At 40.7% G+C, this 25,240-nt stretch overlaps 1 protein-coding gene across 5 annotated transcripts in view; it reads left to right on the forward strand.

The window, feature by feature from the left end:
- Nucleotides 1-25,240, forward strand: part of CALD1 (caldesmon 1) — a 204,827-nt gene that overhangs the window by 57,383 nt on the left and 122,204 nt on the right. For 4 of the 5 annotated variants that reach the window (XM_059471650.1, XM_059471649.1, XM_059471654.1 and 1 more), the window contains exon 2: nt 19,115-19,199. The exons of the other annotated variant lie outside the window; for it this stretch is intronic. The gene's annotated coding sequence lies outside the window, so the exon portion shown is untranslated. The remainder of the gene's footprint in view (nt 1-19,114; nt 19,200-25,240) is intronic. 5 annotated transcript variants of the gene reach the window in all.

A 25,240-nucleotide genomic window follows, 5' to 3' on the forward strand; every position in this document is an offset into this window, starting at 1 on the left:
CTGCAGCTATTATGCAGGCAAAATTCCTGCTCTGAATGGTTCCCAGGATAACGCTGCATTGTGTAGGTCCCAAGCAACTTGTAGCTGGGATTTGTTTTGTTTGCTTGCAAAAGAAAATTAATATATCATGATGGGCAATGCACGGTACATAAGTCAAATTACACAAACAACTGAGGATTTTTGTGTTCTTATATCTATCCATGGATAATATTTAGCAAACAAAGTAATTTAAAAACCTTAAAGAATTTTGGCTGCCTTTCAGAAATGGTGGAGTTAAGTCAATAAAATGCTCAGTAGAGATTGCATGTCCCCAAACATATTTTATCTTGACAGGTTATATACTATTGAGAGCTGCAGCCATGACTTGAAGCCAAGTTGGGAAAAGAACAGCTCTGTTACAGGGCTGCATTTGATGGGAATCTGAGGAGGGGAAGGGAGGGAATTGTGTGAGCTCTGAGAATGCCAAATGCAGAAAGCCTGGCTGAGCTGAGCTCCTGGGCTCTATAAATCACTGTAACATCAGTGGGTCTTTACTGATTTACATCTCTTGGGCATCTGTTTTGGTTTTTATTTTACACAAATCTAATTTCTGTGGATGCATAGGAGGTTTAATAGGAGTTATATTGATGGGCAGTAGCTTGGAGTGTGTGTGTGTGAAAGTTTGTAGTGGTATCATTGACTTAAAAAAATTAAATAAAATGAACAAGTGTGGCAATGTCTAGCCTCCATGACCTGGATCAAATCAATCCATGATTTCTCCTCACTGATGTGGCTCCACTCATCACAGATCTTGCTTCTATGCCAGTGTGTGACTGGAAAGAGTAGATTTTCTGGGTAGGAGACTGGAAATGACAAGTTATGTGACATTAGAACAGATACTTTATTGCAATTTGGGTCCTCACATCTGAAAAGAATGTGAAAAATACACTCAAACAGCAAGGAGGATAAAGTCTGTGCTATCAGTTAAAAAAAAGCTCAGTAGATATAATTCCACTATTTCAGGACTGTGACTCTTTGGGGTTATGGGGAGAGAAAAGGGATGGTGTGGAGCAGCAAAGTGCTTTATCCCTGTTTTAGTTAGCCTGCATGTGAGCCATGTGCAGTTCCTGCTCTTGTATAAACCCAGGGCACAGGGAATATTTCTGTGTCTGCTCTGGGGTGCCCTGACCCCAGGGCAGCACTGACTCTGACCCTCATCCATGGAGAAAGTTTCCTGGACTTGAAGATAGACTGGAATCCACAAAAGTGTGAAATGGATTATAGAGAGCAGTGTAGGTGTATCACTGGGTGAGAAATTGAGGTTTTGGGATTTTTAGTGTGTTGTGGATGGGAGCAAGATGGAGGGCACAGGGTGTTGTCCTGGGTTGTTTCTTCATGCTGCTTCCTCCTCCTTCATGGGTTTGGGTGGCATTTTGTAATTGGGCAGAAAAGTCTGCACTGGGGGCTCTGTGGGATCAGTTATTGGGTTAAAAGGGAAAACAATCCAGGTGTCAGTTCTTAATTGGTTAGTTTAGTCTTATTACTCATTTACTTTAATGACTGATTTTCAGAGAGATACCTGCTAAATGAGACTACATGACTTGAAGTTCTGGGCACTGAAAGGCAGTGTGATGCAGAATTGTAAGCTCAGATCCAACTGAAATCAGAAATTGCTGAGAGTTGTTGCTGTCTGACAGTTCACAGTGATTTAAGCACACAAAGCAATATATTCCAGCAGTGTTCAGGAAATGCTCTTCAGCTCAGAACTGAAGACATATTTTTCCACTACACCTGTGTATATTCATTCTAATCTTTAGTAGATTGCTGCTCAGGACTTAGTGGTGTCTTTAGGGAAGCATAATGAGATCTGTGTTGCTCAGTGTCTGCTGTAACTTTTTTCTAAATAGAGGATTTCACAGCCAGCATCTTTCACCAGCCCTGGATTCCCTCAGTTTGTGATGCTGCAGTCACCTTCACTGGGGGTGTTTGCAATGTTCTGCTGAAAGAATGAAACCTGAAGTGCTGTGAAACAGTGACATAAACTCAAGGGATTCCCCCAGAGAGAAAAAAATAATTTATTATAATGCATGTACTTAGACATGGCTGTGGTTGTTTGGGACATCTGGCTTCTTTACTTTTGAAGCAACTTACTGTTTGCTGTTTTCATGGAACAATTAGAATAATTCCTCTAAATGCTGAACCTGCCATTGTTGGATAAATTTTGCACTTGGCTAAACATATTTAAATATTATCTGAGGCATTCATCCCTTCAGATATTTCTTCTGCCTAGGTGTTGAGAAATTGCACGATGGTTGCTGGCAGGGTAAAGAAAATCTAAAGCAAAAAGGCTACAGAGAATGATTGATAGGTGATTGGTGCAGATATTCAAATGTGAAGGTGTCACTGTGAGCCAGCTGAAGTTAACACTGTTATTCCTGGAAGCACCACTAAAAGCATGAACCAGTTAAAGTGAAGTGGCATTTTGGAAGTGAAGTCGGGTTTTTCAGAGATCACACTTCAGAAAAGCAGACATTCTTTTTTTAGCTTTCACTGGTAGAAATCCAGATGCATGCTTTAAAACAGTTTACTCTGGCTGCAGTGAAATAAGTAAAGACAGAATATTGGTCCAGATGGGGATGCTTAAATCACCAACTCATGTCTTAATTCCTCTTATTTTCCTCCAGTTTATCCTCCCTTTGAAATCTGGTCACCTAAGAATTTTCCTGAATGCTGTGATCTGGAACATTTCCTTAAAACAGTATCCACTGAGTTATTTTAGATTGCTGATTTACTGCTGTCCCTCATACATCTGTTTAGGTTTCTAATTCTTTCTACAATGATTCTCCATTACTGTCAAGCCTAGGGCAGTAATAAAAAGAAGTTTCTACTTGTACTAAACAACCTTATCTATTATTCAGTTCCTGGTTGTCCCATGTCCTCTGATTTCTATCATGACAAAACATGCTAATGCTGAGCTACCCCAGTACCTGGCCTGATTGTTCATGTTCTGTTTCTTGAAAAATAAAAATTATTGGAAGCTGGCTTGTTAGAAGTACTGGATGAGCGGTGTTGAAATGAAATGAATTTGCTTTCTAGAAGAATTAGCCCAAACAGGAGCTTTTATCAGGCTTCTCTCGTGCCCTGGGAGAGCCCAGCTGTTAGGAAGTGGGAAGGGATGTGTGCAGGGTTCATTCTCACACAATGCTTGGCCTTTTTTGTGCAGGCTGTTGTTGGAAGGGCTCCTCGTTTATAACAACTGTTTGTGTGAGCAAGTGAAAAACTGTCAGGGTCCTGTCTAAGGAAATTGTGTTCCATTGGTGCAAGGCCTCATCAGGTGTCATGAGGTAGATTAGTAAAAATAAATTTGCAAATTTTTCCAGCCGTACAGCCCTGGACTGTTATTGTAAAGCGAGTAAAGATAGTCAAAATACACATTCACTTGGATTTTCTTTCCAAATCTGAAAAAACAAATGGTCTATCTAAAGCCTCTTTAATGGAAAATGATTCCCAAGGGGTTAGAGAGCTTCTGGGGTTTTTTTCCAGTAATGAAAAAGTTAGCACTGAAACAGGAAGTGCATATAAACATCTACTCAGCAAGCCCATGACACATTTATACAGAGCAGAGTTTAGAGGTTAAGAGTGTCCAGTTGGTACTGGGAGTGCTCCAGGCTTCCAGTTTCATTGTTGTGTTTGAAACCTTAGGGAAAAATACAAGTACTTATCAAATATTTGCATTTATCCACATTCTTGCCAATTACATGCTGGAATGATATTTTAGAGATTCCTTGAACTTAGTGGTTGTGGAAATTCTGTGGTCTGCCCTGTCCCATACCTAAAAAATTTTGCCGCTTGTCTAGCTGTTAGTTTTACAATTTTAAAAACAATTAAGTAGAAAAAGAAGAAAAATTAACACACTGTAACAAGGAGAAAAAATTTTTTTTATCCACATCCCACACTGAAAAGGGGTTTTTACAGCATGGGGGTGGTGGGAAAAGCAGGGCCTGGAAGCTTTGTCCATAAAATCAATGGTGGGATAATTTCCAAGGTCAACAGAGCATGCTGTGGCTGTACTCCTGTAACCTGTAACTCCCATAAACACTCCTTTGCAGCATGAAAATGCCCCAGCTCCTCTGGGATTATCCCTGAGGAACGGGGCAGCAGGGGAGGCCTGGTCTCTGTCAGTGTTACTGCCTGGTGATCCTTGGGCAGATGGTCCCTGTGGAATTCCAACGTGGTTTTGGGAAAGGTGTGCCAGGCACGCTGGTCTCTTTGAACAGTTGTTGTTACACAGCTCCAGAACTGGAAAACTCGGGGAAAAAATATGAAGTGAGGAGCAGAAGTGAAGGAGAGTCATTGCTGGGTGATATTACAGCTGCTGCTACTTAGAATTCAGATAAAAAGCACAGAGGGATACCAAGATGAGGAGGGTGATGAAGATAAGGCAGCTGTAGAGTGCAATCTGTACCGTTCAATAAAGTGACTCTGTTCAGATAAATTGTTGTAATGCAGCCAAAACCAGAATCATATATTAAGGAAAAAGAAAAATGGAATGAAGGACTGTATATTCTGTGTATGAACAGTATAGAAGACTCTAATAAAAATCAAATCTTGGTACCTCCTTGGGGACAGATATTGGCTACTAACTGGCTCTGTGATTCTAGCAGAGAAAATCCTGTGCAATAGCTGGAATCTGAAACCAGACAAGTAAATTAGACACACATTTTTGTGCTCAGGGTGAAGAACAATGTTTGGTTGATTCTTCTCTTGGTGGTGGTAAGAAAATGTGACATCTGCCTTATGTCGCAGAGCCCACAGTTTTGTTTTTCTTTTAATTCTTTCTTGTAGCAGAAGTTCCCCCAAGTTCTATCTAAAAACTGATTTGGGGACTATGCATGCACAGGGACTACACAAAGTTGGAACTTTTTTGACTGCCCCTGAAGTGCAAATCTACTGCAGCAGCAGTATTGAGCTTGTTTAATTAAAAATCCAACAGGATTAACTTTGTTACACTGGTAATAAACTGTGCTATGGAGCCTGTCTGGACTGTCACAGAAAAGTCACCAGAGATGTGTGCAAAGACAAGAAACACAAAATGTGTGGAAAAGGAGCTGCTACACACCAGACATGAAGGCTGCTGTTGGACTATTGCAAAATGGTTTTTGAGGTCCCATGCATTAAGGAACCAGAGACTGGGGATAACCAGCAAGGCACACACTCTAGAGGCTTTTTCTGGATGGATTCTTTCTTTTCTGAATTCCAGTTCTTTCAGGCTGGAATTTATTGTAGATTTAACTTCGCATTAATGACTCACATCCACTGGAGTAAAATGAGTTTATATAAATGAGATGCACTGCTCTGCTGCATCTCCAGGAGGAGAGCAAACTGAACTGTTTTGATAACTAATCCTGATATAGGTACTAAATGTGTTCTTGGGTCACTGAATGTGTCAGTAGACAGTAGGCACCTCAGTGACATAACAGAACAAGAAAAGGTTATTTAATTCTTGCTTTATATATAAACTTATGCAGAATGGAATGAATTTACTTTGAGCTATCTATGCCTTCCATGTTAGGTTTGTTTTTAGAGTTTTAGGAATAAAGAAATACTATCTTCCACTAGGTACTTATCAAGAGATCAAATTAGTGACAACTGACCAACAGTTTTATAAGACAATGTGGACCTGAGCTAGAAACCAAGCCCCATTCCTTTAGAATGTTTACATGCTTACTCTGTACATCCACCAGCCAGGGTGGATGACTTTTTTGGTATTTCTTTTTAAGTGTTATATGGTAAGAAAATGGGTGTGAAAGAGAAGGCAATTTTTTTTTTTGGCATTTACAAAGCCAAGTAAGTGGGGAAGGTTGCAAAGTAAAGCAGATATTATGAAGATTCAGAAAATTTTGTGAGTTCTGTGGTTTAGGGTCTTTTTATTATTATTTTTGTGCCCCCCCCCCCCCCCCCCCCCCCCCCCCCGGTTTGCATTAATATTCTGGAGGAGGGCTAAAAGAAAAGAATTATGAGAAATGACAGAATTTAGCAAGAGACTTGAAATTGGGAGGAAATGTGAAGGGAAGAAATGAAGATGGCATTGGATCTGCAAGTTTGAGATAAGAGGGCAGAGCTGTCAGGAGGGATAGAGGGGACAGACAGAAACAAGGAAGATGGGTGCAGGCTTTTGAAGAACCAGTCTGAAATAAAGCTGTGAAAAAGGGTAGGAAGGGATGAACAGAAGATTTATAGGTGATTGGAATGACAGAGCCATGGAATGAAATCAGAAATACCAGCTCTGGGCACTGCTGGAGGTGATAAACTGTTGAACACAGGTTTTGAAGGCTGTTTTATTTCCATTCAGGTGTGATGTTATTCAGTATATTTTAGACTAGTAGCAGCAATTTTGTTAATTGTGGCACTGCTCCATCTGGTGGAAAATAATTTTTTCCTGTTTAGCATGGACACTTCACATATTTGATGGTATAAAAAGTGATTGGAAAATCCACCCCCACCCTCTTCCCCCTGTATTTCAATGCCCCAAAAGCAAATAACTACACTTTAAAGTCCTGAAGGGAAAAAAAAGAAGTGCAAGTGCAAAATATACATGCAACATAGGATGTTACAGGTATGTTTTTGTATAATTCTCTGCTCTCCAGAAGTTTTTGATGGCTATCCACACTATCTTCCTACTTATCATCAGTGTTTTAGTAACAAAGGTTTGTCTTGTATTTTTCTGTAAACTGTATGTAGGCAATATTGACTTGCTGTCTTCTGTGACAGGTCTGGTTGTAGTTCTACCTTTTTAAAAATTTTTTTGGTCAGCACAGAAAAAAATTGTTGGTTTTTGTGAAATTTAGGAGCATGGTGGGTGTTTTTTTTTTTTTAATTGAAAAGCATTAAAATATGTACAGGATAAAATGCTTAATCTGTTTCTATGACTCTGGCTCCAGGTCAGTGTTCCAGAGTTGATGTCCTGGACACATCATGGCAGAGTATCAGACTTGTGCTCTGACTGTGATTAACGGGCTCAGTGTGAACCTCATGGAAAATGACAGAAGGTGGATCTGCCATCACATGAGTCTTTAGAGGGAAATTTTCACCTGAATACTTGGATTAGTTTGAGACCAATCCAAATCTAATGTAGAATTTTTTATCTTTTTTGTGTATTCAGTACTTTTGCTTCCATTTTCTCTGCCCATGAGTTTGAGTCCTGACTTCCCAGCAGGATTCCAGGACACATTTGTAATTTGCTCTTCTGTGACTCAAAGTTGCACTTCCAAATGAGTGCTTGCAAAGGCCTCTCTGCTGAATCTTTCATCACCATTTTCAGATGTCTCCCTGTAAATGTCAGGCACTTCAGCACCTCCATGACTTCATGTACCTTCATGCAGGGCTGGTGGCCTGGGATATCCTACAAGTGTGTTTGTCTTGTCATCACCACTTGTGCTTTGGGCTGGACCTGCAGAGAGAAGGCTGAGTGATTGCAGCCCTTGCTCTGTGCAATCCCACTGCCCAAACCTGCCCTCTTTGCCTGCTTTTGGATCTGGCAGGGTCCCGGGATCAAGGACAAGGGCAGTATTATCTCCCCATGGCTGTAAGCTGCAGAATGTGTTGCCAAAAACGTTCCTGGCTGCATGCAGTGTGATAGCATCTCAGCATTTTAGCAAGATCTCTGTCACACCGCTGGAAGTGCAGCATGCTCTTGTGTCTGCTTGGTCATTGTGCTGTAAACTGTTTATGAGGATTTTTATCAAGATGATCCCACGTGTGTCATCCCCTCTGTGGTTTCAGCAGGGCATTGCACAATGATTGGCAGGGCTGCCTGATTGATAAGTGTGATAAGATCCATCTGCTCAGCATGACTCAGGTGTGTGTGGTCACTCTCAGCTTTGATGTCTGTGTGCTCTCTGTGAGTCTCAGGTAGCTTTAACCACTTATTACCCAGTTGTGCTCTCAGATTCTCCTTGTTCTCCTTGCCAAGCAATACATGCAATTTTATTGCCACCTTATGTAATATAGCTGGGTCTATGTATTATATTGCACTGTAGTATGTATTATTACATATATATGTACACACACACCTTTCCAGGCTTTGTAGTCTGGCCAAAACAGTGTTGCAACATGGATTGGTTGATGCTTTGTTGGGTTGGGAGCAATGCTCCCAATTCATTTGAAGCAATGCTCTTCCCTGTAAGTTCAGTGCTCTGACAGTGTTGTCTCAAGTGGAAATAGCAGGCAAATATTTGCTGGACTTGGAGTCACTTACTCCAAGTGGCTGACACTGTGTTATCTGTCATTTTTAATGAGTATTTAACTGTTAGGTGTGAAATGGAGAAAGTAGTAAGTGTAAAAGATATGATTTCCCTCTGCTGCAGTGGTTTGCAGTCCGGGTAACAATAGCTGATACTGACTGGAATTAAGTGTGGATTAAAATTTGGATGCTAGCTGCAGACCCCATGCATGAAAAAAATAATAGGGAGATAAATTCCTTTATGATAGCTGATTTTTTTCAAAAATGCCTTTTGGTTGAAGCACTGCACGCATTTTACAAAGTTCATGTACCTCTGCAGTTTATTTTAAGAGATCTGAGTTTATTTGGTGTAGATTTATTTCAATTATCTAATCAGAAGCAGACACAACTTCTTAGGCTGTCAAAGGTATTCAGGAATGTATGACAAACTTCAAAGGAATGTATAAGATCTTGCTACGCATCTTACTATGCATTTTTATAGACAAGAGTTAATTAAATTTTCCCTTTCTGCCCAGAAATCACTTTTAGGCTAAATTAAGTATGTGAGGTTGTAAGGCTTTTCAATGTTCTCTCTTTCTGCTTTAGCTTTGTGACTGATTAAACAACCAAGTGCTTATCTGGATCAAAGAAATAATAAGCAGAAGGGGCATCCTTAGGCCAGCTATCAGTTGAAAACAATTTAGCTGTCAGGTATCCAAGTTCTAAGGCACAGAGCCCACCAGAGGGATTAAGCAGCAGGGACTGTGCACAATAATGTTTACTTGCAAAGAAGAAGCTTCCAGGGGGAAAGCAGCTCTGTTTCCCAGCTCATGTTTCTGCAGGGAAGGGTTTGCTGGGGAATAAAAGGACTGTGCCACCCTTGGGAGCCCTGCCTGGTGTGGGATGTGGCCCATGAGTTACCTGGTGCAGGACAGCATCCTTCCCTGCCTCCAAACTGGGAAAGCACATTATTCATGGGTTAACTCCTGTGGAGACTTAATTTATGTTCACTTGCTGGGAGGGAAGGGGAGAAAGAGAAAAAAAAGCTCTGGTTATCTGAATATACACCACTCAAGTATGTTTGCAGGGACAATATTTCAAGTTATTAGTCTCAGCAATTTAGATAAGAGCATGTGCTTTGCTACAAAAGACAAGGCACAGTGTCTTAATATTAATACCTGACAGAGAGTAACCCTGTGTGATAAAGTACATAGATAGCACAACAAGGGGTGAATTAGAAATGCCAGGGAAGATATATGATGCCATTAGTAAAACATGGAGATTTATGTGTGACATTAACATCTCCAAGATAGCAGAAGCAGAATTGTACTACTAAAGCTGCCTAAATTTTTTTTTTTTTTCCTTTCCCCCAGATGCAATAACAGAGATCTGAGAGAAAGGGTTATCTAATGAGTAAAGTACTGCCTACAATTTGGCAGAGCCACCATTCCCTTCAAATTTTCCTCTGTATCCTCTGGCAAATGACTTGGACTCCAATGTTTGAAATGTGTGGCTGGTGGCTGCAATGATGGTGGTGTTTTGGGTGTGGCTGAACACAAGGTTGGGTTGCCCTTCCTTGGCAGTGAAGGGAATGGCCCTGGAGGAGCAGGACTGGCCAGCAGCAGCCACCAAGCAGAGAGATCTCCTGGAATGCAATTCTTGAGCTCTGAGACCAAGAAACATGTGAATTTTAACTCTGCTGACCAGCTTGTGTGCCATATTTCATCTGCCAGGGCTGCAGGGCCAGGGGAGTGAGAGAATGGCTTCATCCTCTCTGTTTGAGTGTGCCCTTTGCTGTTTTACCCTGTGGATTCCTGGTGCTGTTTCTGTCATGCCCACTTAGGTTCTGTTTTCCGTGCACGGAGCAGTGATGAATCCTCCTTCAGCCATGGGGCAGTTCTGTCCTTGCTGCCAAGGGGGTGATTTTATTGTCTTGGGTTCATTATAACACATAGAGATGGAGCCACAATTATAACCCTGGAATGGTTGTAATGGTTATAACCCTTTCATGGCCCTGGAATTTGAAAATGCTCTATTGCCTGTTGGGAGTTTTGTGCTGTACAAAGTGAATTCAGTTAAACAAGAACTCATTTTTCAAGAGAGAACTTTTCTTACAGTGCAGGAATTCTCACTTCTGGAGAAGCCAGCATGAAAGTCAGCAGTCAGTCTGTATTAAAAGCAGTGAAGAAAAAAGCTGTCATAATATCTTGAGGATGGAAATTTTAAGGGATAGCTCAGTATACAAAAAGAGAATGCAAGTTTCTCTTGAGCAGACCATCACTCTGTAGTAAACCGAGGTATAATTATCTATTGAAATTGTGCTTTCCTTCTCTTTGAACTGCTATAGAAGCTCTGCTGGTTTTGAGGTAAAACAGTTGAATATTGACACATGTTATTGTTAATTTGGGGAAAGTTGTCAGGTGCAATGGTGGGTGTGCAACATAATGGAGAGTTTTGTTGGGACACTTGGTAAATATCCTCAGAAATTTGGGAATCAGAAGTTAAAGATGATCCCACCCTCTCAAGTACATGGTTGGTATGCTGATTGGAAAAAAATAAAGGTTGCTTATAAGTAAGAATAACCTCATGTTCAAATGAGATTTTGCATTTGGTGAAGTGTCCCTAATAATTAATCATGTGTGAAAGCACTTCATCTGAAAGGTCTCCAAGATCTTTCCAAAGGTGAGTTTTGTGCTAAAGCTCATTGGAAGTAACACTTGGATTACCAAGACTGAAGCACAGTGAGCATGAAGATTTAGTCTTAATTTACACTTGAAATAGGAGAGGGCAAATTAGAAACCTGATTCATGACTACTGGGCTAGTTACCTGACAGGATTTTGAGGTCTTTGCCTGGAAAATAACACTGACATATCCAACCTCTGCTTCAAAAAGGGTACCAGAGACATTTACAAATATCAGAGATGCTGACTTCATACTTTTTGATGCCTTTTTCATTTTGATGAGAGAAGTTGACCAGAAACAGCTCCATAGTGCACAACCCTTTGTTGTTTAGGGGTTTGTAAGTTCAATTTTATTTTTTATAGTGTAATTTTTTTTAATCTCATAGTCCAAAATGAAACAAACCCTCACTTTTATGATGTGCAAGCATATATATTTTACATTTATTTTCCTAACTTCCAATGGAAAGAAGTCCTCCAAGGAGCTGTTGTCACGTTAATAAAGCTGGAGTCTGAGGCTCCACAGAGCTTGAGCTTCATTCCATGACATGGATGGTTTTGGATGCTTTACAGAAACAAAGATGTCAGGGTGTCATTTAGCAGCACTTGTTTTCAGTAGCCACACAATGAACAGCCCAATGCCTCTGTCTTGTCTTCAGTGAGTTTTGGATCAGATCATGAAACAGTTTGCCTATGAAACACCACAGAATTTAGATTTAATAATAGATTTTATTGGAGACCAGGCTCTTTATATACATATAAAAAGACTTTAAAAATATGGTTGGAATAAGTGTTTCTGATTCCTTTAAATCAAGGAATGAGGCCATTCTAGTGATTTCTAAGAAAAGTGAAAGTCAGCATGTAATAAACAGATGCTGAATTTTTGGCCCTGCTGAAACAATGATGAAGCTTCTCCCCTGTCCGGTTGTAGCCCTCAGATTTGGCAGACTCTCTGGTTTTCTGGCTGTTGATTGTTTTTAGCAATAACCTCTGGCCATAATACACCAGCTGGCTGGATGTCCAATGCCCTAGGCTATTTCATGTCTGTGAATCCTGTGTGAATGTTTAGGACACAAATTCAGAGCATTTTCATTGCACATCTTGGTATGCCTGATAATGCTGTGTCAATCAGTGCAGCATAAAGTAATCCTAATAGAGAAATATTTCAGACCTACTTATTTTGACTTGTTGCTGTTGGCATGGGGGAGAACTCTGCACAGAAACTGTTGGGTTTTCATGTAACCCCTGCATTCTTCTAGAGTAAAATGGACCAGCTGAACAAAAAAAAAAACCTCATAAAAATCACAATGAGAATGAGTGTGCATGCATAATAGAGAGCTCCCAGCCAGTCTTGTTAAATCCATGTTTTACACTGTCACACAGTCATGGAATGCATAACAATAGTCTGGCTATAGGTCAAGGGCCTGTTTGTTCTTTCATATTTCTCCTTAAGCTGGCAAGTAGACACACTTTCTGTCAAAGAGAAGATGCCAAAAGAAAGGGCAGGGTTTTTTCCAAGTTATTTTTGAAAGGCCTTGATTCTTGGATGTCTGATTAGGATATTTTAGACCTGGCTGTCATTACCCTGGAAATCAAATGTTGCAGCAGCTTAATACAGGCAGCCAAAGTAATTTAAAATTGCTCCAAAAAAATTAATCTAAAGATACAGTTCTGTTCAGCTGCACAAAACAGCAAGGCACTAATTGTAAGCTTAGCAGGGGATTCATATCTTCTGTCTTAGATCAGTTTTTAACCAAAATTGTCTCCTTTGAAGAGCAAAAGATGGCATATACTGTGTTCTTGTTTCTGTAGCAGAAGTTTCTTTCTGCGCTTGGGGTCCTTCTCTTCTATGTACACATAAAATTGAATTCTGAGCTGTATTCTATTGGGAGCCTGAGCTGCAGCATCCAGGCTGGGTTTTGTGCCCTCCCTGTCTCCCAGAGGTGAGGAGCAGCTCCACTGGGTGGAAGCACCTTCTTGGGTGTGAATCTCTTCAGCATTTCCCATCTCCTGAAGGGAGAGGCTGCTGTGAGCCCAGGTCTGTCTGATGCCTGGGGCACAGATCACTGGGTGACCCACAGGTGACATCCCTGTGTTCACAGCAGGAGAATTTCAACAGCTCATCTGTTTTTGTTTTATCCTGTTCCTCAAATAGCCAGGGAAAAAGTGCCATTATTCATGGCTTGTTCCAGCTCTGACACAGTTCTATCCTGCATTTTCCAAGGTGATTCTTCAAATACATTGTTCCAAAGTCTTTTTAAACTTGGATTTTCTGCAATGTTTTGCTTTCTTTATCTGCTTCTGGCATAAAAACCCCACAAAACTGAACAGCTCTAATCAGAATTATTTCTTGGGCAACTATGAAAGCAGCAGTTTGAGATATTATATCAAACTCTCTTTTAGTCCCAAAGCAAGTGTTGTTACAGTGAATACCTTGGAGTTTGTAAGATTTCCTGTACAAAGATTGCCTGTTTATATGGTATTGGACTCCAACTTGATCTGGGAGATCATCTCTCCCAGACTCAGGTTATCTACCTGCAGAAAATAGGTGATGATTCTGAATTACTTTCCACCCTGTGTTAGCTGCAAGGTGTCACGTGGATTTCTTGGTACTTATTTTTAATGAAATCTTTAAAAGATACTTTCTTTCTGTAGTGTAAAATGGCTTTATGATCAAGCTGCCAGACACTGCTTTTTCTGAGTCTATCTCCAAGCTCTTTGCACAGGACTTTGGCATCATTTTCCCTTTTGTCACTCTGACAAAATGAAGCACAATAAAAGAAAAATGATTCCTGTGACAGCACCAAACTGGAGGTGATGCCAGCCAAGTGCTTTGTCCAGTGTGTCACGCTGTGCTTTGAAGGGCACAAATCTCCCAGTCCAAACAACATCAAACGTGTTACTAAAACCATCAAAATATTATTCCTCAAGGAGATAGATGGGATATGAAAACAGGGAATACACTTTAAAAAACAGCTGATAGTGTCATAGAGCTGCAGCAAATGACAAATCTTTTGAGAATCCAGCAAAGGGTAGAATTAGATTAACTTCTTAAGAGAGAGTCAAGAAATGGCATAATTTGTGCTCTGTCACTTGACATTCTAGCATGCACAGGTGAGCCAGACAACTCTGTTGCTTTAACCCATACTCAACATTCCTATCAATAAATTTGCTCAAAGAAAGCAGCATATCCATATTTTGGGTGGTACCATCATTAAATCTTTTTTTGCTACTGCCTGGAATTTCATTATGAACAATCACTGACATAACACCAAACCTATGGAATCTCAAACACATCTCAAAGTCTGTGGAATGAAATGGACTCCTACCAAATGAAAAAGATGCAGTATTTTTTGTGGGTACTGTTTTTTTCAAGTGGCTCATTCCAACATTTTCCCAAACATATTTCAACAAAATGTCTCAAAAGAAACTTTTTACAGTTTTTGGATTTGGGGTTAGGGTTTTGTCAATTAATGTTGTTTGTGTTTTCCTCTCTCCCATGTTTCTGATACACAGTTTTTTGGTCGTTTGCTGCCTTATCTTGGGTTTTATGTCTAAATGTGTGGCTTTGACAGCTCTGTGATTGTGCTGTGCCTTCCTATTGCCACACAACCTTCAGTCCCATCCAACTCAGCCTGTCACAAAGCTGTGCTGGATGCATGCTGTCAACACATCATTTGCCAAAATTCAGTGTTTGGTACTCAGTACATTTCCCACTTACAGAACTCTAATTGTCCTACCAATGCCTGTCAGAAAACCTTGGTTTCGAAATTTTTTTTTTGAAAAAAAGGTCAATTTCAGCCTCGTAGCATAGTCTCTGTCTAGGGAAAATGTTGTTTGGCTTGTATTTTATTCCTTACATCCACACACATTGAAACTGAAGACAACTAAGTTAAGAAAATGAGTGGTGGAGTAAAAATTATGTGGTTTCTAACACAGGCTACCAATAGTTTGAAGGGAGCACTCAGCAGGTCTGGTGGTGTGTCCCAAAGCTGGAGTTGATCACCTCATTCATGGGGTGCAGGTGAGTGCTCAGCATGGAACCAGAGATCCTTCAGAGCAGATGAAGCTGTAAATTCTCCTTTTCTTTGTGGCAAACTTGTCAAAAGAGTTTTTCGGGTCTCAGGAAAAAAAAAACCAAACAAAACCTTTGTCCCACAAACCTCTGTCTCTTCAGAGTTCTCTCTGAGCTATAAATTCACTGCTGATATTGGCTGAGGAAATGGCTGTCTGCCCAATGTAGTTGTCTCACAAAAATGTACAGAGTCTCCATCTTTTGGTCTCCTGTAAAGAAAAACACAGAGCAAAAATGTTGTGGGGAAAAAATAAGTAAAACAGGACATGACCTTCTATGGGATATATATATGGAGGAATTAAAGGATCCTCATAAGGATATAATTTTTTCTAAAATGCCAATGTTTATGATTTGATTACAGACTTCATTAGAGGCAGAAGGATAGACAGATGGGTGGTAGAAGTATTAACCAAAAATGTCTTTCTATGTCCTATGAAAATAGACACCTTAAGGGAGATTTTCAAGAGCGCATGAGAAGTCTGTGGCTCCTTTTTGCCACATTTCAGTCCTCAGCCTGGTCAGCTGGGAGAGTTGGGAATTTGAATCTGAGGACGACCCTAATAGAGCATTTCAAATGTGCTTTTCTAAATGTGTGCGCTGCTTGCTGTAAGGACACCAAAGAGATGCTGCTGTCTGTGATGAGTGGTGCTTTTCATGTTGTCTCTACAGGTGACTGTAAATGGAGAATGATGTTTCTGGCTGCACCCAAAGAGATTTTTCTTTGCCATTTGCATCCTTTAAAATGCCTGCAACCCAGATCTGCTTGGGTTATGTCCTTTGGTCATAGGGGCTGAATAAAACCTGGCCAAGTAATCCTTGGGAACTTCTGCTACCAGAATTGCTAGGAAGAAGGGAAATTCAGCACATCTGATGCTTTCCTCTGAATCAGAGCCATGTTGATATGGTTTCAATGGGTGTTTTGGCTGCTTTTCCTGCTTTAATAGCCCCGAGCCAGGGCTCCAAAGATGTTCAGAAATCCAGGTGTGGTTTCTGTAGGTTTTTAAATGTTGGTGCAATAATGGGGAGAGTTGTCCTCAGCACTTTGATCAAACAGAATTTCACAGGCTTTGCCATTTCCAGGGTGTTGCAATGAAAGAAAGCACTTTGTTTCTTTGTTTAGGTTATGGAAAGGAGGATCAAGCTTTTTCCAGTAGCCCTCAGTACTGTTGGTTTTGCTTGCCTAAAAGGCTTTACCATCTAAGTGTACCCATACTTAATCCCACAGAACAGGGCCATGAGGATTGCCCTCTGTGAGAAACATTTCTGGAAATTATCATTTCCCCTTGCTGCAGAGAATGGAATTTCTCATTGGAAAAGAACAATGGAAAACCAATTTGTTTGATTATAAAATGCTAAATGGTCTACTGTTTTGTTTAGAAGTAGCTATCTCTAGTTGTAAAGTTATGAAAGAAAGACAGTACTGACTCCTTGAAGAGGAAGAGAAATTTTTTATTTCCACAACTGTTTGGGTTTGGTACTCAAACCTCAGTTTCTCCCACCTGGTGATTAATTGATCAGTATGTAAGTAAATATAGGGATGAGATGATCTATAGGAGGTTGAAGAAATAATGAGGTAAATCAAGTAAATTAATTTGTGTTGCACTTAGTGCTCCTTTTAAGAATGAAGTGCAAGATAATTGTCTCAGCTTTCCTTTGTGTCTGTCAGCCAGAGATTTCTAGAGTATGACCCAAATAAATTAATTTTATAGAAGCTTTTTAGTTACTGGTGCCCCTTGACTTTGATATTTTGCAGGCTATGTTGTATGAAACACTATAAAATTATATCAGCGAGTAGATTAAAAAATTCCTCTGGCTCAGTGTTGTCAGCATTTTCTCATTCATGGTATTTCACTTGATAGATCACAGAATCACAGAGTGGTGTGTGTTGGAAAAGGTCTGAAGTGTATTTGTGAGTTTTGTTTCAATAAGGAATTCCTGAAGATATTTGGCAAAATTAATTCCTTTTTTAAAAATTTTTTTGGTATTGTACTTAGGACTACAGAGTAAAAACAGCCCAAGAAAGAAAAACATGTCCTTGGTCAGGAATATGTGTGTGTTTTGGCTCTGCCTCAACAAACCTGAGCCTAACTTAAAGAAGGTGAGTAATCTTGTTTGGTTGGTGAGGAGAACACTTAAGTACCCTGTGAATGAGAGCTCTCAGGAAGGACTTGGTGTTAAGGTATCACAGGAAACAGGGCTAAGTGAAGAAAACAAGATGTTCTTCTGATTTACACTGATGTCCACCTCCAGGGCTTTGTCTGCAAAACATCTCAGCAGTCAGGAGGTTACACAACTTAAAGGTGTTTCTCTGTACTGCGTTGTACCTTTGAATTTAGATTTTCTTCTTTGGATGTAAATGATGGGGAGTTTTTTCTCACAGCTACAGTAAATTAAGCAGAGTTTCTGTTGAAAGACCTGGATCAGTTCATGTAGCTCCATGAATCCTGAAGGACATGTCAGTCCTTGGGTTTTATTAGTGATTGGAGTAGTTTGACATTTTATTGATGGAAGGATAGATCTGGGTTTTCTCTGGGTTAGAACATACAACTGCAATTGACTTTAATGGGAGTTTTATTAAACCTGAGGTAGTCCTGTAACCTGGATTTATGCATTGCACAAAGAGGACCTGCATTCCTTTCACCAGGTCTGCTGGATTTGGGAAAAGCTGCATTCTTCAGTATTCACTGTGGTACTGCCCTGGGAAGTTCAGAATGGAGTTTCCTGGAGGAATTGCCATCTTAGTTGGTCGCAGCTGTGACCAATTTTCTGTCTTGGCCGTTCTAGGAGGACAGCAAAGGTGTTTGTTTTTGTAAAACAACAGGGTACCCCTCGTGTTTAGCCATGGTGGAGCACAGTGCTGCATGTGTGGAGGAAACTTTGCCTCCCTCCCCATTTCATCACTACCTTCAAAAACCCCCCTTGGCAGGCAGTATGAAATTGAAACAAACACCTCAAAATATTCTAAGATAAGCAAATCCTGCCCCTGACACTGCTGCTTATGGATTTAGGGGAAGTCCTGTAAGATTACACTGCCACTTGCAAAAGCATGAAGTATTTTTTTCAGGGCTTATTCACATCTCTTGCTTAACAGAGTGAGTCTAATGAATACTGTTAAGCCCACCTGCTGATTGTGTTGATTAGGTGGGAAGGTAAACTCTATTTGCCAAATTAAATGCTGATTGTGAAGCAAGCTTGGTTTTGGTATCTTTCTTCACCTGGTTTAACAGATGAAAGAAAATTTCTCTGCACCTTGTAATTCCAGCCTTTTGTCTTCTGAGTAGAGGAACATTTGAAAGTTGTGGTTTTTGCTGCTTCTGTACATGGAAGGGGATGGGAATAACCAGAGCCCCTGAGCAGCTCTCCCAGCTGGCTGAGGTTACTCCAAATTGGAGATCTGAGTTTTTTCTCCCAAGAGCTGCCTCAGTTCTCCCCCTGAGGCATGGCTCAGAGGCAATTTTTTCTCACCACATGCTGAGTTACCATTTGTCCCAGCCATTGCTTGAAGGTGGCTGTTGTACCACTGTTGCAGTCAAATTACATGTACAGACAGACAAACAACCTGTCACTGAAACCCGTGTAAATGCAAAAATGCAATCCAGCAGCTATGCACAAATAGCCAGAAGGTTTTTGCATCTTTGACTGGAGGCAGCCAGCAATCAAGAAACTGCGCTGGTCTACAGCCAAAAGAAATAGGGAATTCCCTCAGTTGTTTTTTTCTTCTCTGAAGTGATTAATGAGGGCATAATCAGGTTTGGCTTCATATTAATCGGTGCAGTTTGGATATTAAAATTGTCAGTTCTGTGGCTGGTGCTTCCCAGGGTGTTTTGAGGATTGAATTACTCTGTGGTTGGGTTGCAGCAGGAGCAGGTGAATGAATGGGGCAGTTTTCCTTGCAAGTGGGAGCCACTCTTTTCCCCTAATGGGGACTCAGATGCACAGAGTATCTGTGTCTTTGCTTGCTTGGGAATTTCTTCCCCACAGAGGAGTCACTGGAAAAAGAAAAGGAGCAGCAAATCAATTTAGTCAGTGGTGCAATTGTATCTAGCAACTGCAGCAAGGATCAGGATCTGTTTTGCTTTCCAGATCATCCTAACTGTAAAGACTTTTCTGCCTTTGGTGCCCTCTTCAGCCCCCCCATGTAAACACTTCTATCTTTGCAGTGCCTGTAATAACCATTGGCCTACTCAAAGAATCCCTTGGGAGCTGAAGAGGCAGCATCTTCCAGGCTCAGGGGCATCATATCTGGTGAGATATATGCTTTTTATATAGTTGGATTTTTTTATTTGTTCCTGGAGCTATATTTTGTTCAGTTGAGACAATCTCTATCATGAACCTCACTTCAGTGTTAGCATAGTTTCCTTTGAAACCCAAAATCTGGTATAGGAAAAGGTTGTTTTGGGTTAGTGATCAGCCTGATTTGGAAGACAATTTGTGGTAGTCCTTGATCAAACTGACTGCCAGAAATTACTTGTATATTTGGGAATTTTCTACCCCAATTCTTCCCTTTTATTTTAGTGTTTTGTACTTTTGCTAAGGATTATAGCTAAGTATGTGCATGGTAATTTAGTTCTCTAAAACACTGAGAAATTTTTCCATGTTGTGGCTCCATGTTAATCTCCTGCTTCCTGGAAATTACCTGAATGGGAAGGAGGTGTTTTTCCCCTGGAAATGTTGAACTCCTGTGTCTTTGTCTCTTTGTCATTAACCCTACATGTGGCCGTCTTTGCACACACAGAGTGAGGTAATGAGGTCAGCCCAACAGCCACTCTGGGCTTTCCCTTAGTGGAAGGTTATGAATATGGAGACCATTATGTGTCATTAAGATAATAATGGTGCTGAATATGTCAGCAAAGCCAATGGCTCTCTCTGTTCCCCAGGTGTCCTGGTTTTGGTTTGATAGGGACACGAAACAAAAGTTCTGCTTGCCAAGTGGGAGAAAATTTGCCTTTCAAAAGATTCAGCACTTGATATGAGTCCTGCTAATAATAATAAACGTTCCCAGGCTGCACTTGGCCTATAATTGCTGTTTAGCCCAAATTGCTGTGAGTGAGGACACTCCGTCATTCTGGCTACACAGGTGGAGGTTATGATGTCATGTGCAGCAAATTCATTGATGCAAAAGGATGCAGCAATTACATAAAATAGTAACACCATGCAGTAGTGGAAACTAAAGAAAGTTAGTTCAATTTCAGGAAACTAAGGAAAACAAGGAAAATTTAATTAAAGCAGCCAGCCTTGATGAGGAGGTGAGGAAAGGGCTTGCCTCGAAGGGTTTCTCTGTCTGTTGAGCATCACTCTGGAGTTATTGTCACTACCAGGGGCTGTGTTGGCATTATCTGATTATTATTTAAGGGCAAGGTTTGTAAGGAATTATCCTTGGAAAGGATAATGCCAAGGAATTATGGCCACACCTGTGGGTAGAGCTTGACAGCTCTTGCGTCTGCATACCCTTATAGTGAGTTTCTGCCACTGAGTTTTCTTTCCTCAGTTCCTTTTTCTCATTGCTGATGTTCACAGGCAGGTTTAAGTGGCCAAGCAGAGCAAAGTCCTGAGCACAGAGTTCCTGTGGTCACCCTGCCTGCTCTTCTGGCCCCTGACTATCACAGGTTTTGTCAGCAGATGAGGGAAAGAAGAGGCAGGGTGAGCTGGGCTGAAGCCAGGAGGAGAGAAACCTAAAAGTGAATTTGTTGGGTAATAGTGGCTCCCAAACACATTTTTTTATTTGCATGTGCATCTATAAAGGCTCCAGTTTCAGTCCTTGGGAATAATTAAACCTTAAGCAGTGATAAACAGCACAATATTCAATTAGTGAGCTGCCCTGACAATTGGGGTTTTCTTGAGGCTGTTAACTGTGCTGACAGAGAGTTGGTTAATTCTTGAAGGATAATGTTTTGGGCAAATTCCCAGCTTCCAAATGCCTGCAGGCAGACTTGTCCATATTTGTGGTATATTTGAGGTCTAGTGTTCCTCCTTTGGGCCATATATTTTAAGAGGGAATTTTAATGGAAGGAAACATTGCTGCAGAGCAACAGCCTTCTCTGAAACACTTTCCAAAAATATGTTAAGGCCAAAGGTCTTGTTTTTTCAGGGCAAAAGAAGTGAATCCTCTAATATTTACTCAGTTATAAATAGTGATGGGCAAGGCTCTAAGGATGGATTCCTGGAAGATTGTATCAGGGATAGTTATTCCCCAAACTAAGCAAAGGCTGTGGTTGTCTTTTAATTGTTCCATCTTCTTTGGCACAGAGAACACCATTATTAAACAGATAGCAAATAATTATTATAAATTTGAGGTTTTTACCCCTCTCTTACTTCTCTCCTAACAGGAACTAAAATGTATTTTATTTCCAGTAAGAGATGGCAGCTAAGTGCTGGGGGGAATATTCATGATGAATGTTTTGGTTCTCCATCCATGGCATCAGTGAGGTGGCAGGAGAAGGTGCAACCCCATGGGGAAGGAATTTATCTGGGGTGCAAGAGGTGCTGCTCCTGACCAGCTGGGCTTGGACAGGGAGCTGCATTTCAGTTATGCACTCCTCTCTTCCCCTGTAAATAGAATGGGAGATTTTAACTTAGAGAGAAGCTGTTTGAAAGTGTTGTTACTTTCCACTGAAAGCTAAATCTGCTTGGTGTCAATAGGTGAGTGTTATCTAATTCCATTAGCAGGTTGGTTTGCCTCCCACAGTGAAATTCAGTCTCTCACAGTGTAGGTCTTGTACAGTTCAGGATGCAATTTCTGCATCACCAAAGAGCTAACATGAAACCCAAATGAGACACAAGCCTTGCTGAGGAGCCTGGAGGCCAGAGCTTCCAGGGATGCTGAGACACTTCCAAACAGGAGCACAGCATCTGAGGTGTCTTTACAGGCTCACGAGTCTGCTGTACCCATAAATTAAAAAAAAATCAGAACATGTACAGCATTATTTATTGGAAAAGGAATGCAGTTTCTCATTTGCTTTCTAATTTTCTGTATCAAGATTAAATATAGAGTAACTGAACTGACAGGAAAGTCTTTGGTAGTAAACACTAAATAACAAATGTTTGGTATTAGCAAAGACCTCAAATGGCAGGAAAAAGTATTTTTCAGACACTGATGTGCTTTTGTGCAGATATATTTTTTTTGCTAGTACTTACCAGAGAAGAAAAAGTAAAACTGACTTCTAACAGCTATTAGGTGCCATTCCAAAATCTTGCAGTTGAGCATTTATTTCTGCTGATGTAAGACAGGTATTTAACTCTGTAAAAGGTTGTATCTGTACTCTGTAGGAGTACTTTTGAGAACTGAAGTGATTTCCCACTTTGAAACTTTTGAGAATTGAAGTAATTTCTCACTGTAACTGTTGTATGCTCTTTGTACCCCAAAAAAATAAAATTAACTCCCTCGACTCAAAAAAAAAAAAAAAAAAAAAGGAAAAGGAAAAAGACACAGGGATTAAATGCTTTTTTTGGTGGCTGTTGGTACTATCATATATGCTGAAGCGTTCCAACCAAGGGCATGTGACTGCAGTGGAATTTGATGCACAATCAGTTTTAGGGAACAGCCTGTGCCTTGTTAATATAATCCATAAAAGGCTTCCAAACTTCCTGAAACCAGTCCCTTCTGTTTCTAAGTCTGCATATGATCTCATAGGAAATGATCTGGGAGAGGCCAGCTAACCCTTTTGCATAATCAAGGTAGCATTGTTCTTTTAATGCCTAAAGTGAGCTGTTTCACTGTTATAAACTCAATAATCCCCTTCTCTCCTGTCAGCAAATCTCTATTATCAGGCTTTGCAATGATTTTAGTGGCATTACAAAAGAGAATAAGTGGCAAGACTGAAGTGTGATTTGAAGCCTGACGTCAGTAATGCCATTCATTTACTTTGTCGCCCTTTGTCTCAGCCATTTCAAAAATCCTAAAACCAGTGAAATTTGGAAGGCTGAAATGCAAATACATAACTCGAGTGGACAAGGTTTATTTTGCAGAGGGCTCAGAGGCAGGTGAGCAGCCTGAACCTTGTCAGGTTTCATAAAGGGCAGTAGTAGCAAAACTGCAAGGAAGGTATCTGTCCTTTATACAGGGGTGTGTGTGTGTGTATATATACAGGGGGGTATATATATTGTATATGTACTCATATATATATGTATTATATATATACCTGTATAAAGGGCAGATATATAAATAAATATATATATACATGTTTTCATAGTTTTTGATATTGTAAAACTTCTCTTGAAGACATTAGCAGTAGGTGAAGAAAGTGAAAGAAAAAGAAGTCTTGAAAACCTTTACACAAACACAGAGTGCCTCATGCAGCCCATGCTCTTTTATATCCTCGGGATACCCAGGATTTCCTCAATATATTTAGCCCAAGAAGGGAAACTCTCCAATGAGCTGCTGTCCCTGAGAGCCTTGTAGGGCAGCGAGCCTGAACCTTCCCTGCCAGGGCAGGGAGAGCATGGGCTCTGGGTTCTGTGACTGTGCACAAGGACAATTATGGTCTAGCCCATGTCAGCAGGCTGAACCAGCTGCCCAGCTAACAGGCTGGGGTTAGAGTGAGCCTAAGCAGAGGGCTCTGTGGCACCCAGCTCGCTGCAGAGCTGTTAAATTTGGCACTCTGCTCTGGGCTCCGCTCAGACATTTTCTTAACCATATTAGGATACGTGGAAATTGGCCAGCCCTGGATGGACTTGCTGCTTGTGCTCGTATTTTATGGAGTAGGCAGCCACTGCTTTGCTGAAAAACTAGCAGGTTTGCGAAAATAACACAAATGGACAGCTAGCAGGTTTGCTAGAATAACATAAATAACACAAATGGACAAGAGGAAGTAAGCCTGTCTTTTATTTAGGCATGTTGATATCAGCACAAAATGAATGCAATAACATAAAATTGTAGCAGAGCTAGGAGTAATTTGTAATTGTGTTTGTAATAGTAATTGTAGCAGTGGATGGAGAGAATAAAATATTATTTTAACATATACTCTGAACTCATGTAAATTAAGGCATATCACAAATTATTCTTCTGAATCTAGATTGGTAAAACCCCTCACTGGCACAGCATATGGATTTACCAGGTGAAAAAACCCTGAACCTGCATTCAGTTGATGCTAATTTGTGAGGACCAGGTCTTTATTAGTGATATATATCTGGTGAGGGGGTCTGAGTGTTGTAACACACCTGAAATCCAGGCTCACTCATGGGCAGTCTCCTTAACCAGGTCCAGTACTACTTCTGTGAGCTGAGAAATTTGCAGGGATGGTCCCTGAGGTTTACAAAGCCATGCACCATAGACAGTTTTAATAAGCTAAATTTATATTTGGAAGTGAATACTCAGAGGTGGCTGAGGATAAGCTGTAGAAAAAAAAAATCTTTCTTAGTGGTAGTTCAATTTGCCCCCGCATTGTAGAATTTGGTTTTTGGAAGGCTACAAAACCACTTGTGTGAAAGTTACTGCCCAGGTGAAGGCTTCTCTGGAGCCTTGGATGAGGACTGAAAGGTTCATGAAACATTTAAAAATTGTAAGGAGGGTATGCAAAGGTGCATGAGCTCTTGGGGTGGGAGGGAAGGGGTTTTGCATTGCTTTTTCATGCCCACATCACACTAAAAAAAAAAAAAAAAAAAGAAATGCAGCCTCAATATTGAATCCACTTAAGGGAAATGAAGAAGGAAACATTTCTGTTGGTTTCCATTTGAGATCCATTACAAAAAGAACTGCTGTAGGGCTGTAATTCAATTCAGGAAGCATTTCTATGGAATTTTGGCATTAGGTGGACTTCCCAAGAACAGCTACTGTCCAGAAGATATTCCAGCTAAAATCTTCAGAGAGCAGTTTGAAATGTTGGCACTATTTCATGTGAGGTCTGATCCAACTTGAGCTAGGGGGGGAACAGAGGAGGCTCTGATTTGGATCTCAATGGCTCCTCTCTGCACTGTCCAGCTTGCACATAAAATGGTCAAACAGAACAACACCCCAACCAAGCAACACCCCCAAATGACCCCTTATAAAGAACATGAGAGAAAAAAGGTTGTACAGAACTTGTATTTGACTAGATTAAGATATATTTTGAACCACAGGCAGGAGCAGGGGCCAGTGAGAGGGGAGATGGTGGCAGGGGAACGTGGCACAGAAACAAAGGTGACCCACACTGCTCTTGTTTGAAATACAGCCTGGTTTGGATGGCTTTGAGCAGCCTTAGCAGAAATTCTTTCTGCCACGGCTAATTCACTTATTGCTGAATTACTTAGCATCTGCATGTGGACCTTTCCCAGATTTAATCCTAAACCACCAGGACTGGATTTGAGCTCTG

This window comes from Ammospiza nelsoni, chromosome 5 (assembly GCF_027579445.1).
Source record: "Ammospiza nelsoni isolate bAmmNel1 chromosome 5, bAmmNel1.pri, whole genome shotgun sequence".
NCBI classification, from domain to species: domain Eukaryota; kingdom Metazoa; phylum Chordata; class Aves; order Passeriformes; family Passerellidae; genus Ammospiza; species Ammospiza nelsoni.